We start from the raw sequence: 12,685 nt of genomic DNA, 5'->3' as shown, positions 1-12,685 counted from the left end.
ATACCAGTAAACAGTTACTTTTCTATGTAAACATATAGTGGATTAAATAGTTCCAGAGCACAAAGAGAAGCCCCCAGTTATCTCCTATGTTGGGGGATTCTTCCTCTGTGCTTTACCACACCTGCATTGGTGGTAGAGGTCAGGTTAGCCAAACAGTGGTGTAGCAGACAGGCAGGTTTTTTTTTGGACTAACATGCTGCTGCTAAAGTGTGACCACAACTGGAGCTCAATTTGACATTTTGGACCTTAAAACCATTACATAGTGTTAGGAGAGTAGCGTATGTGTGTGCGCGAGAATGTGTGTGTGTGTGTGTGTGTGTGTGTGTGTGTGTGTGAGTGAGTGACGTCAGCGAACGAGTCAACGAATGAGTGAACGAGCGAGTGAGCGAGAGTCAGTCTAGGGAGGAATTAGACGAGTCCGGTTATGTTTTGGAGCAGACGTGTACTGTTGATAAATAAAGTACCAAGCCGCCAAGAATCAGTGCCCGTGTCTTCCGACCTATGAACAGACCCACTGCCGGTCATAGTGAAGGGTGTTACCCCCGAAAGGACATCGGCCCTGGAGGGACGTCTCCCCTGTGCTCCCTGACTACGGTCTGAGAGCCAGAGAACAGGAAAGGTGTAACAATATATTCAGTATACTTTTGCCAACACTATTACTAATTGCTTTTTCCTTTCTCCTCTTGAAGCTGTAGTGTGCTGCAGTGATGGTTCTGACTTTGAGTCAGACACAGTACACCAGCCTACTAAAAGAGTAGCAGCTCAAGGTAAGGTTGTGTGGTCACATTGCATTACATTTCCATTTAATGTCCTGCTGTCACTGTTTTTGATTGTGCTATTAAGTCGTGCATAGTACACCAGAAAAATCAAAAGATAAAATACCCTGAGTCCATTTCACCTTGTGTGATTGAGTGCATATTAATCACAGGTCTATGTTAGCGCTTTCACAATGCACTGAAAACCCATTGACCACCAACATCTGGCTTTTGTCTTTAATGTTAGATTGTATAATCTGCCTATACTCCTCTGTGTCAGATTACTTTGCTGTAGTTACAAGTGACTGATTCTATTCTAATAACTGATGAACATAACACGGAACCAAATCTGCACACGCAATTTCCACCGAGAAACCTTAAGCTGCGGTAGGGCTTTAGCAAGTTTGAGGCGAGGGAGAGGCTAGCTGCGTGAAGCTGCACACAGGCACAGAAGCAAATCCGGTCTGTTTTCAAAATAAAACACCCTGTGCAGATAGTTCTAGTGTGAGTGAGTGTTTTTCATTGTTGTGTCGACATTGGAGTATTTATCAATAAAGAACAGTGGAAGGTCATATTAAGTGTGAAACAGAAGTGTTTAAATCCAGCCTGGTAATTCCTAGACATCTTCAGGTCATCTTCACCGGAGAGATCACCACAGGCCCCCGGGGCAGCGCCCTCAACGTGGTCAGAGACCGGCTTCTTCGGCCTCTACAAGGTACATCATCATCATCATCATCATTATGAGAGAGAGACATCTGTATACAGGGGGATGTGTGAGTGCTGCAGTACTTACTTATTTATTTTTATGTTTCTATTTAGTTACTTTTAACATTGTATACTACTAATGCACTTTTTTACCCTTAATGGATGGGTTGGCTGTAAACCGAATGGCCCCTCGGGGACTAATAAAGTAATCTGAATCTGAATTAGGCCTGGGAAATAAAACAATAAATTATCGTATCGTGATAGATTTTGATCAATATCAATATAAAACATGTTCAATATATACAGATAGGAGACTGGACCACTGAATCTAGCAGCTGGGTTGGCTATACAAACACGGTTCCATAGTTATTTACAATATTTGAGTGTTTTTCATTGTTGTATCGACATTGGAGTATTTATCAATGAAGAACAGTGGAAGGTCATATTAAGTGTGAAACAGAAGTGTTTAAATCCAGCCTGGTAATTCCTCTTTTTAGGTCATTAAAATGATCAATAGTTATCGATATCGATCAATATGATCAAGTTATATCGTGATATGTCTTTCAGCCATATCGCCCAGGCCTAGTCTCAACGTAAAAATACACAATCTTTGTTTCATGCAGTGTTTCCGATCAATTACTTAGACTGTGGCGGCCCGCCATGGTCTAATTTGTCCCGCCAGTCTCAGAATGAACCGAAAAAAATTCTTACAATTCTCATAATAACATAATTAACATTAATTAAAACGATAACGATATGTATTGCGATAGACACGTAATCAATATCAATAGAAAATGCGTTCGATAGAAGGTTTCGATCATTTTTTTCCTCGTTGGAAGTTAACGGAGCAAAGAGTCTAGCTCCGCTTTGAACCAAAGGTTGCGAAGCAAGGTTGCAGTTGCATGAACAAAGGCACGCGTCCTCTGATACCTGTGGAGAGCAACGTATGGAGCGTGTCGCTCCATACGTTGCCAATGGCCAATCATGTAACAGTATTAAGTTTGGCTGCGCCATCTCGTCTCGCGTGTGTGTTTCATAACAGAAACAGCGCGAGTGAGAAACGAAAGATGAGTACCGCAACGAGTGAGGAAATTGTAAATAATATATATGAAGATAGTTCTTCTCAGATCTCAGGCGCCGCGGTCAGCATTGGTTCATGACAGTACTGGACATATCTCCATGTCCCATTTCCCCCGTTGATGGCATTATCATTATTCTGTTTAATGTAGGCATTTTCGTTATAACATGGATAGCAAGCATAACAACAAATCTAATCGCTAGTTAGCGAACATGCTAACTAGCGATCTTTACAACATGGATGATGGTTCATGACAGTACTGGACATATTTCCATGTCCCAACAACAATGACATCCATATATTCCATGTTCTAGGTTGAAGATAAGCTTTAATCCACCTACCAAGTAATGCAATAGTGATCTCATGATCTCATCTCTTATGTTTACATTTAACCATTTAACACTGCAAATGTTTTTAGAACACTTTTTTTGTAGCACATGTTTTTGAGCACTTTATAATTGATAATTGTTAAGTTTTCATTGTGATGTTCATTTTCATTCAGACTTATATTTATATTTATTTGAGTTTTCCATGGTTGTGTTGACATTCCTTTTCCCTGTCTGCCTACAATCAGGTGAAGGTTAAGTTTAAAATAAAACTGTTTACGTTTATATTTTTCTCCTGGTCCTTTAAAAAATGTTTTTATCAATAATTATCGATATCGACCGATATGAAACACTTATATCGTGATACAGTTTTCAGCCATATCGCCCAGCCCTAGTCCAGAGGCATTTAATTACCAAAGGGCATTAGAGCTGTTTTTCTTAAAGCCCAGGAAGATCAAATGTCCGAATTCGGGGTGCAAAGTTTGTAAATAGGGATGATGGGATTAATTATTTATTATTTTATTTTCTAAAAAATAAACTAGTTCAACACAGTTAACCACGTTTGCTTAATTTCTTTGATGGCTCAGATATATGCTCTAGTTGATTTTGTGTTTTCACCATTCGTACCTATACAACCAATGTGTTTATGATTAAATTGTTTACAAGAGCACACAGGTCTTCATAGATCTAGCCTCTTAATGTTGCTTTGAAAGTGCACCAGATTGATGTATTTAACTTTAAAATGCAAAAAGAAAATCTTCCGGGGGAGCATGCCCCCGGACCCCCCTAGAGGGTCCGAGATACACCCACCATAGTCTCTCAAAATCCTGTGGGAAACACTGTTTCATGTGATCAATTACATGTCTGCAACTTTACGATAAGACATGCTTTCCATGTCTTTCATTATTACATTCTGGTACATTTCTTGAAAAACAGTAAATGAAAGGATTTAACCACAATTTGTTTATTAATTGTATTTGTGCAATGACTAGAGAAACTAGAATGTTATTAGTTGATGTCTTTGTCATTACAGGTTCTTCAGTAGCTCCAACAGCCATTTCATCTTTGAAGCGCAGCAAACAAGAAAACGTTGTCTGGAAGATAAAGCTGGAGAATGCAAAAGAAAAAATTCCTCAGAGAATAAAAGGGACTTCTTAAGGAACCAACTGTCTGAGGATAATCAATAATGATAAAGTATTTAAATAAACAGTATTAGGATTTATTGGCATCTGATGGTTTTAAGGCAAAAAAAAATAAAGAAAAAAACACACACCAACCCCTACAGATTTTCTCATCTACGATTGCTTGCAGAGTCCACGTCTTTGCTGTAGTAAACAATTGCATCACCATTTCATGTCATTTGGCTTCAAAACATTTCAATAACCATACCATATAAGACAGGCACCACCAAATGGCGGGCCGGGGCCGGACCCAGACACCATACCATTCTTCAGTCCCGATCAAAAACCCTGACAGGACAGGCTACTGCCTACTTCTCTCACTGAACAAGAAGAGACAGTGGAGGGGTGGGATTGAGGAGGAAAAATGTTCAAATGTGTTGAGGTTGTTTATTGGGGGCCAAGCATTGAATTTGTATCCCTTTTTCTTATTTAACCCTAACCCTCTTTTTTTATTCTACCATTGAAGTCCATGGCAACCCATAGAACTGTATGTTGAAATGTAATGAAATTCGGTACACCGTTAGACGGTTGTGCTAGGAGGCCATGGTGTGAATTTGATGTTGATTGGCCAAAAGGTAGCACTTTAGCTAACAGGAGGAGGCAGGATATGATGCCAAAGGTGTGCTGCAGAGACCTCATTGTTTGCTGTACATTGTATGGCCTGAACAGCCAGGAACTCGCAGATCTTTTCATCCATTATTATTAATTATACAATTTGATACAGGGGCATTTGGGCATAATGTAAAATACTTTTAAGTTTCACTTTTGACTTGTGATGGCAGCTAACAAGAGATGGTCACAGCTAAGGGCTGCATGGCAGTTTAGAAAAAAATGATAGTTTTTGTCTTGCAGTCTCTATTTTCATTAAGGCGGAAGCATCTGATTGTTTGTCTTTTCTATGCCATCCCAAAAATCAATCACTCTTCCCTAAAGTGGGGGAGCCCAGGTATACATTTAAGTATAAGTATAACACTACAGTGATTGTGAGTGAGAGATTTTTAGAAATGTTCACACACCCCTATTGGTAACACTAGTAACGTGCTTATCGTCTTGCTTGTTTCAGCTTTGGAGCTTGCAAATAAAGAGGACAGTAACTCCTCAGTAGTTACTGAGTAACTGTCACTTAGGGCCCTGTTAGGGCCCCAGTTAGGGCCCTGATCGTTCATCATTCGTTACTCATTCGTTCCTCAGTAACTACCCATGTTTTTGCGTACCTTATTTTAAAGTGTTACCCATTTGGATACCCTGGCTGTAATTTTAGGTTAAGTGTTGAGTAAGTAGCCTAAATTAAACCAAATAGCGGAGTATCCGCATTAATTGCTTTATAAAAACAACAGTAGCCTAATAAAACAAACGTAACGTTGTTATTTTAAGTCTAAGATAATGTTTTCATGTTGAAATGAAGTCACGTTGTCACTCGGCGTCTACTGGACTTGTCGAGTCACAACGTGACTTCATTTCGACATGAAAACATAATGGAATGGTGATTTACAGGCTGGGGCTTTGGATGGTAAAACTGTCTTTCTCCACTGTGCCAAACACTTGTGTATTTTGGTCAGTCGAACTTCTCACTCTCCCCAAACCTTGTACTGGTGTTTTCTTTCCAGCTGCTGTGAAAAGATGGAATTCCAAGGCCACAGATACAAAAATCGAAGCAGCCATGAGAATGCTGTAATTAAGAAGTACAGTCTAATGGTAAATATGTTTAACATTGAGAAATATTATCTACACGCAGCACAAGTTCGCTTGTTATAGGTTTGGTGGGTGTGTCAATGGTCAACTCTATGGTGGCAGTGGAAGCTATAGGCTACTAAAAACTCAAATTGGGGCAAACTACAAGGTAACTGAAATGTAGCTTATTAGGGACCGAGCCGAAACCGGCAAGGTCCCTATTGTTATTGGTCAGTTTCTTCTTCTTATTATTTTTCACGGTTTCGACTGCATTTTTCCCCCCCTGAACATATACGAAAACTCATTTTTATTTGGCACATTTGGTGGGACTGCTGTAAAATTTGATATTCTATGCATCAAATTCACATTGGCCCCAAGGTGGCGCTATACCAACTATGCCAAAATGTCAACCTTTACACAAGAATATCTCGTCACCCGTTTGACCTACACTCATGAAACTTTGGCCACACATGCAAGTCCTCATGATGAACACATTTGCAGACACTAACTTATCACTTCGGGTTGCCAGATTTCCCACCATTTAGAATTTAGTTAAAAACAGTAAATTCCCTAAGGATACCAGGTTTTTCGACTTTGACAAAAATACTTTGGCACATATCATCTATGGCCCATTATCTTCAATCTGACATAAGGATTAGTCTGTACAATAAAGTTGAAAGTACCCATGAGCCATTGTGTTCTAAAAGGGGTGTGTTTTTCACCCCGAAAATAGTAAATTGCACATATCTACATGAAGTTGGACTCCTATGATGTTGGACCCCTCTGCTAAAGTAGTTCAGTACAACATGCCAATACCTACAGAAAAGCCTCTTGGACCCATGCCCCAAAACCCACCGGAATCGGATATTTTCATTTTTTCATTTGTATTCTCGGCTGCAATTTTCACTTTTTCGCCTTCTATTTCAACAAACTCCTCCTAGGGAATTTATCGCATCTGCTTCTAAATTGGTCAGTATAGTCAAAAAATGGTGCTCAACCAACACTGTGTTATTTGTGACTGTACGTTGAAGGGCGTGTCCGTGGCGTGCCGTCAAAGTTGGCCGTTTTGAATGTAATTTTTTCTCTTTTTCGCCTTGTATTTCAACAAACTCCTCCTAGGGAATTTATCTAATCTGCTTCTACAGATTAGATAAATTCGCTAAAAATTAAAACTGCGCGCAGTGATGAACGGGACCTCGTCACGTGCCGTCGTAACATGTGCGCTGACATGTGCGCACATGTTACGACGGCACGTGATGCGGCCGCAAGCCGGTGCGAGGTCCCGTTCATCACTGCGCGCAGTTTTAATTTATATTATTTCTCATGACATGGTCATGGTCATGATATTTGCGTACCAGACAAGCTTGTGAGATAGAGATATATATCTATAGATATAGATCTATTTATATATCAATAGCTAGATAGATAGATATAGATCTTTATAAAACGGGTATAGTTCATAGCATAGTTCACTGAAGCCTAAAAACATGTTGATTGCTGGAGAGGGTGGAAATGTTGTAAAGCAATAGGCACACGGTGAGTGAACTCGATAGTAGGCTAAATTGCCGGTGAACCGAGCTACCATCTCTAGCCTTCTCTCTGAAGGACGCTACAGTGTGTTGCATAGCAACCGCCGTACACTTTTCAGGCAGCCAGGAGGGACTACTTTTTCGTATTCGTAAAAAAAAATGCTTTTCCGACTTTCTAGCTTTTTCAAAATTGAGGGTGTCTATGACTTTCATTTCGCCATACTTACGTAACCATTTTATAAAAGCAATAGATCACTTCAGTCAGTGGTATACGCTCATTATACCACACTTAAGGGGGTCGCCGTCCCTCCGCTGCGTGTCGGGACGGACAACGCCCCTTAACTGTGGTATAATGACCGTATACCGCAGCTGTGGTGTTCCCCAACACAGAATTGGCCAGTGTGGTAAATCGGTTATTTATGATTGGTTGCACTGAAGTATATAAGGCAGAATCGCCACCAGGGGGGGCTCTTGGTACTCGGCTCTGCCAGATAGCTACGCGCGAAAGTTACGGTCTTCAATAAAAGTGATTCTAAGTCAATAGTCTGTCGTGTGCACTTTGAGTTCCTCTTAAACAGACAAGAATAGTAAATAAACTACAGTTTGGCGACGAGGATGGGATGTTTAAGTTGGAAGAAGTCACAGAGTTAGTATGTCAAGCAGCTCCAGTGAGGCAGAAGACTACGATGACGAAGAACCAGAGAGACGTTCGGTGAGTGAAAGGACCGTCGAACAGAAGATGGCATTCGGTAAGCCAGAAGATTTCCACTTCGAGGAAAGTGAGGAAAGTTTCGATTGTTATCGCGAGCGGTTAGAGCAGTACTTTGCAGCAAATGGATTGGACACTAAAGAAGAGAGAACCAAAGCGTTTTTTCTTACGGTGGTAGGAAAAAGGGCGCATAGCTTACTGATGGATTTGTGCGCGCCAGATAAGCCATCGGGTAAAACATACGAAGTACTGGTGGAAATGCTAGAAAAGCACTACGTTCCGAAAACCAACTTTATTGCTGAGAGATGCAAGTTTCACGGAAGAAACCAAAAGGAAAACGAAACGATGAGTGAGTACATTGCAAGTTTGAGAAAATTAGCAGCCACGTGCAAATTTGGAACATTTTTAGACGAAGCACTGCGTGATAGGTTCGTCTGTGGAGTTAAGAGCAGTGACCTAAGAGATCGGTTACTCAATGCGGCTCACACAAAAGACTTAACGCTACAGCTTGCAGTAGAAATGGCGCTCTCTTTTGAGGTAACAAAGGACAGTGCGCAACAGTTTGCACAGAGGAGCTATAAAGCTAATGTGGTGGAGAAGAAGACTCCACTAAAGCATCGAGAGGCTACGGAAAAGTCTACAGCTAACGGGAAGTCATGCTATCGATGCAATGGAAACGGTCATAGATCGGATGAATGCAGGTTCAAGGACGCAGAGTGTCACCAGTGTAAGAAAAAGGGACACATCGCAAAAGCATGCCGCAGACATAAGGAAGGAAGCTATGGCAAGGCCGCATGGAAAGGGACCATGCATATGGAATGTTGCAACGCTCCCCAGCACGTGGACCAGAGCAACGCTCCCCAGCACGTGGACCAGAGCAACGCTCCCCAGCACGTGGTCCAGAGCAACGCTCCCCAGCACGTGGACCAGAGCAACGCTCCCCAGCACGTGGACCAGAGCAACGCTCCCCAGCACGTGGTCCAGAGCAACGCTCCCGATCTTCGGGCAGATGGAGATCGTATCCAGCCTCAGCCCCGCAGTAGCAGAGAAGACGGCGGTGGGCTGACAAGGTTCAGGGTGGATGCGGTAAAGAACATTGACACTGGTCAGACATTGGACAGTGGAGGGGTTGATCTTTTTGCAATGGATACGGGTAAAGTTGACATTGTGAAACCCTACTATGTGTATGTCAGTGTAAATGGTACAAGGGTAAAAATGGAGGTAGACACTGGCGCAGCTGTGTCGGTGATATCTGAAACTCTGTTTAAACGCAGGTTTAAAGAAGTGAAACTTAGTCCAGCAAATTGTGTGCTAAAAACCTACAGTGAGGAATCATTGCAATTGTTGGGAAAATTCACAGCAAAGGTGAAATGCAAGGAACGCTCTGAAAGGCTAGAACTACTAGTTGTGAAAGGAAGAGGTCCTGCATTAATGGGCAGAGACTGGATAAGTCAAATAAACCTAGACTGGTCAAGAGTCAACAGAGTGGCTCCTGATACAGTGGATGATGTGTGTGCCAGACATGCATCAGTGTTCAAACCTGATTTAGGCAAGCTAAAAGGTATTGAAGCCAGACTACATGTAGTTCCAGATGCGGTGCCCAAGTTTTGTAAGCCTAGAAACGTGCCATATGCACTAAGAGAAGCCGTAGAGAGAGAACTAAAAAAATTTGAAGCTGATGGTGTCATCTCACCCATTAATTACAGTGAGTGGGCAGCTCCAATTGTTTGTGTGCCTAAAAAGGATGATACTGTGAGAATATGTGGAGACTACAAGGTCACCATAAATTCATGGTTGAATGTGGAATAGTATCCACTACCCAAAACCCAAGATTTATTTGCTAAACTAGCAGGAGGTCAGCAGTTTACCAAATTAGACTTGTCACAGGCTTATTCGCAAGTTCCGTTAGAGGAAAATTCAAGACATTACCTGACTATCAACACACACAGAGGGTTGTATCACTACAACAGGTTACCCTATGGTGTCGCTAGCGCTCCTGCTATATTCCAAAAGATTATGGATCAGGTTCTTCAGGGCATGGAAGGGGTCATCTGTTATTTAGATGACATTTTAATTACTGGAAAAGATACAGAAAGTCACCTGACCAACTTGGAAGAGGTTCTTAGTAGACTTGAAACTTACAATCTCAGGGTAAAAAGAGAGAAGTGTGCTTTCATGCAGAACAGCGTTTCCTACTTAGGACATGTCATTGATGCTATGGGCATACATCCAATGAAGGAGAAGACAGATGCTATTCAGAGGGCTGCAGTTCCGAAAAATGTTACTGAACTCAGGTCATTCCTAGCTCTGTTAAACTACTATGGGAAGTTTATTCCTAATCTATCTACTCTGATTCAGCCGATGACAGCATTGCTGCATAAAGATGCAACCTGGGAATGGTCAGAGAAATGTCAAAGGGCATTTGAAAGTGCAAAGACGTCTCTTCAGTCAGATCAATTGTTGGTACATTTTGATGCTGAGTTACAAATCGTACTAGCATGTGATGCTTCTCCTTATGGAGTAGGAGCTGTAATCAGCCACAAAATGAAAGACGGAAGCGAGCGACCTATTGCATTTGCATCGAGAATGCTAACGAAAACAGAACAGAATTACTGTCAATTGGAAAAAGAGGCACTGGGTCTTGTATTTGGAGTTATGAAATTCCATGATTATCTTTATGGAAGGAAATTCCTGTTACTGACAGATCACAAGCCGCTGTTGAAAATTTTGGGGCCTAAGACAGGTGTGCCAACCCTGGCCGCTGCTAGATTACAAAGGTGGGCTCTAATCTTGGCAGCGTATACATACGAAATCCAGTACAAGAAGTCAGAGCAGCATTGCAATGCTGATGCCTTATCAAGATTACCTGTGAAGCCTGATGTAGATGTGGTGTCAAACCCGATTTACAGAGTGTCTTACCTGGAGGACTTACCTCTTACTGCTAGAGAAATAGCAAAAGAAACAGACAGAGATCCTGTGTTAAGAGTGGTTAAACAGCTGGTGTTAACTGGGTGGCCTAAACATGTACAGGATGAGTCACTGAAGCCTTATTTTCAGAGGAAATTAGAGCTCAGCATTGAGGATGATTGTTTATTATGGGGTTACCGTGTGGTAGTGCCTGATAAACTGAGAGACCGCTTACTATCTGAATTGCATGAACACCACTGGGGAATAGTTAAAATGAAATCCCTCGCCAGAAGTCTATTCTGGTGGCCTACCTTAGATGACAGTATTGAACGTGAAGTGAATCAGTGTACTATTTGTCAGCAGCAGCGTAGTATGCCTACTACCGCACCAGTACATACATGGAAATGGTCTTCGAGTCCATGGGAAAGAGTACATCTTGATTTTGCTGAGGACCACAAGCAGATGTTTTTAGTAGTGATGGATGCCTATGCTAGATGGCCAGAGATAGTTCCCATGAACACTACTACATCATCTAAGACAATTGAAGCACTGAGAAATTTATTTGCAGCTTATGGGTTACCTAAAGAAGTTGTAACTGATAACGGACCTCAGTTCGTATCAGAAGAGTTTGAGTCATTTTTGACTAAAAATGGAGTAAAACACATCAAATCGCCTGCATACCATCCTGCAAGTAATGGTTTAGCTGAAAGATTGGTCCAAAATCTTAAGAAATCCCTTGCCAAGAATAGAGCCATTGGTGGTATGACGCTTGACCACTGTGTGGCAAATTTTCTGATTGGATACAGAAACACACCCCATACTAAGACAGGAAAGACCCCAGCTGAGCTGTTTCTGAGAAGACAGGTGCGAACCAGATTGTCGCTTATCAAGCCAGAGTTCTCTCAGAGAATGCAGACTGAGTCCGAACCAGATCTTCCCCGTGTTAGGTTTTTCATGGTTGGTCAACACGTGTTTGTAAAGAATTACAGGGGAGGGGAGAAATGGTTGAATGGAGTTATATGTGAAGTGTTGGGTCCGGTCACATACAATGTTGAAGTAAATGGAAATTGTGTGAAAAGACATGTGAACCAGATGTTGGGTGTCAAGGGAAATCCAAATCATTCGAATCAAATGGACTCTTGTGATAGAGCATCTTGCAACATTGATGATTTCAATGCAGACACTGATGTGTCAGAACATCCTGAACCACAGGTTGTGGAAGAACGACCTTTGGAACCACCACCGCCAGTTGTGGAAAGGAACACTCGTCCTGTGAGAGACAGACGTCCTCCGGATAGACTGAACTTGTGACTGAAATGAAGATTGGTTAACAGGAAGAAAATAAATCTAATGTAATGTATGGTTACTGTTGAAGAAATACTGTACATGGTTATGTAAAAGATATATATATATATGGAAAAAAAATGAAAAGAAAAGAAGTTTAAATTTACAAGGGAGGAGCTGTGGTGTTCCCCAACACAGAATTGGCCAGTGTGGTAAATCGGTTATTTATGATTGGTTGCACTGAAGTATATAAGGCAGAATCGCCACCAGGGGGGGCTCTTGGTACTCGGCTCTGCCAGATAGCTACGCGCGATAGTTACGGTCTTCAATAAAAGTGATTCTAAGTCAATAGTCTGTCGTGTGCACTTTGAGTTCCTCTTAAACAGACAAGAATAGTAAATACACTACAGCAGCCTTTCGTGATCTATTGCTTAAATATATATATAGATATAGATCTATATTTATATAGATCGATATATATATATATATATATATAGATATATCAGAGCCTCCAGGCTTGGGCCTGAACACCGAGGTGCA

Source organism: Micromesistius poutassou (assembly GCF_964030765.1).
Source record: "Micromesistius poutassou genome assembly, chromosome: 1".
Classification (NCBI taxonomy): domain Eukaryota; kingdom Metazoa; phylum Chordata; class Actinopteri; order Gadiformes; family Gadidae; genus Micromesistius; species Micromesistius poutassou.
This window is presented reverse-complemented; position numbering follows the sequence as displayed.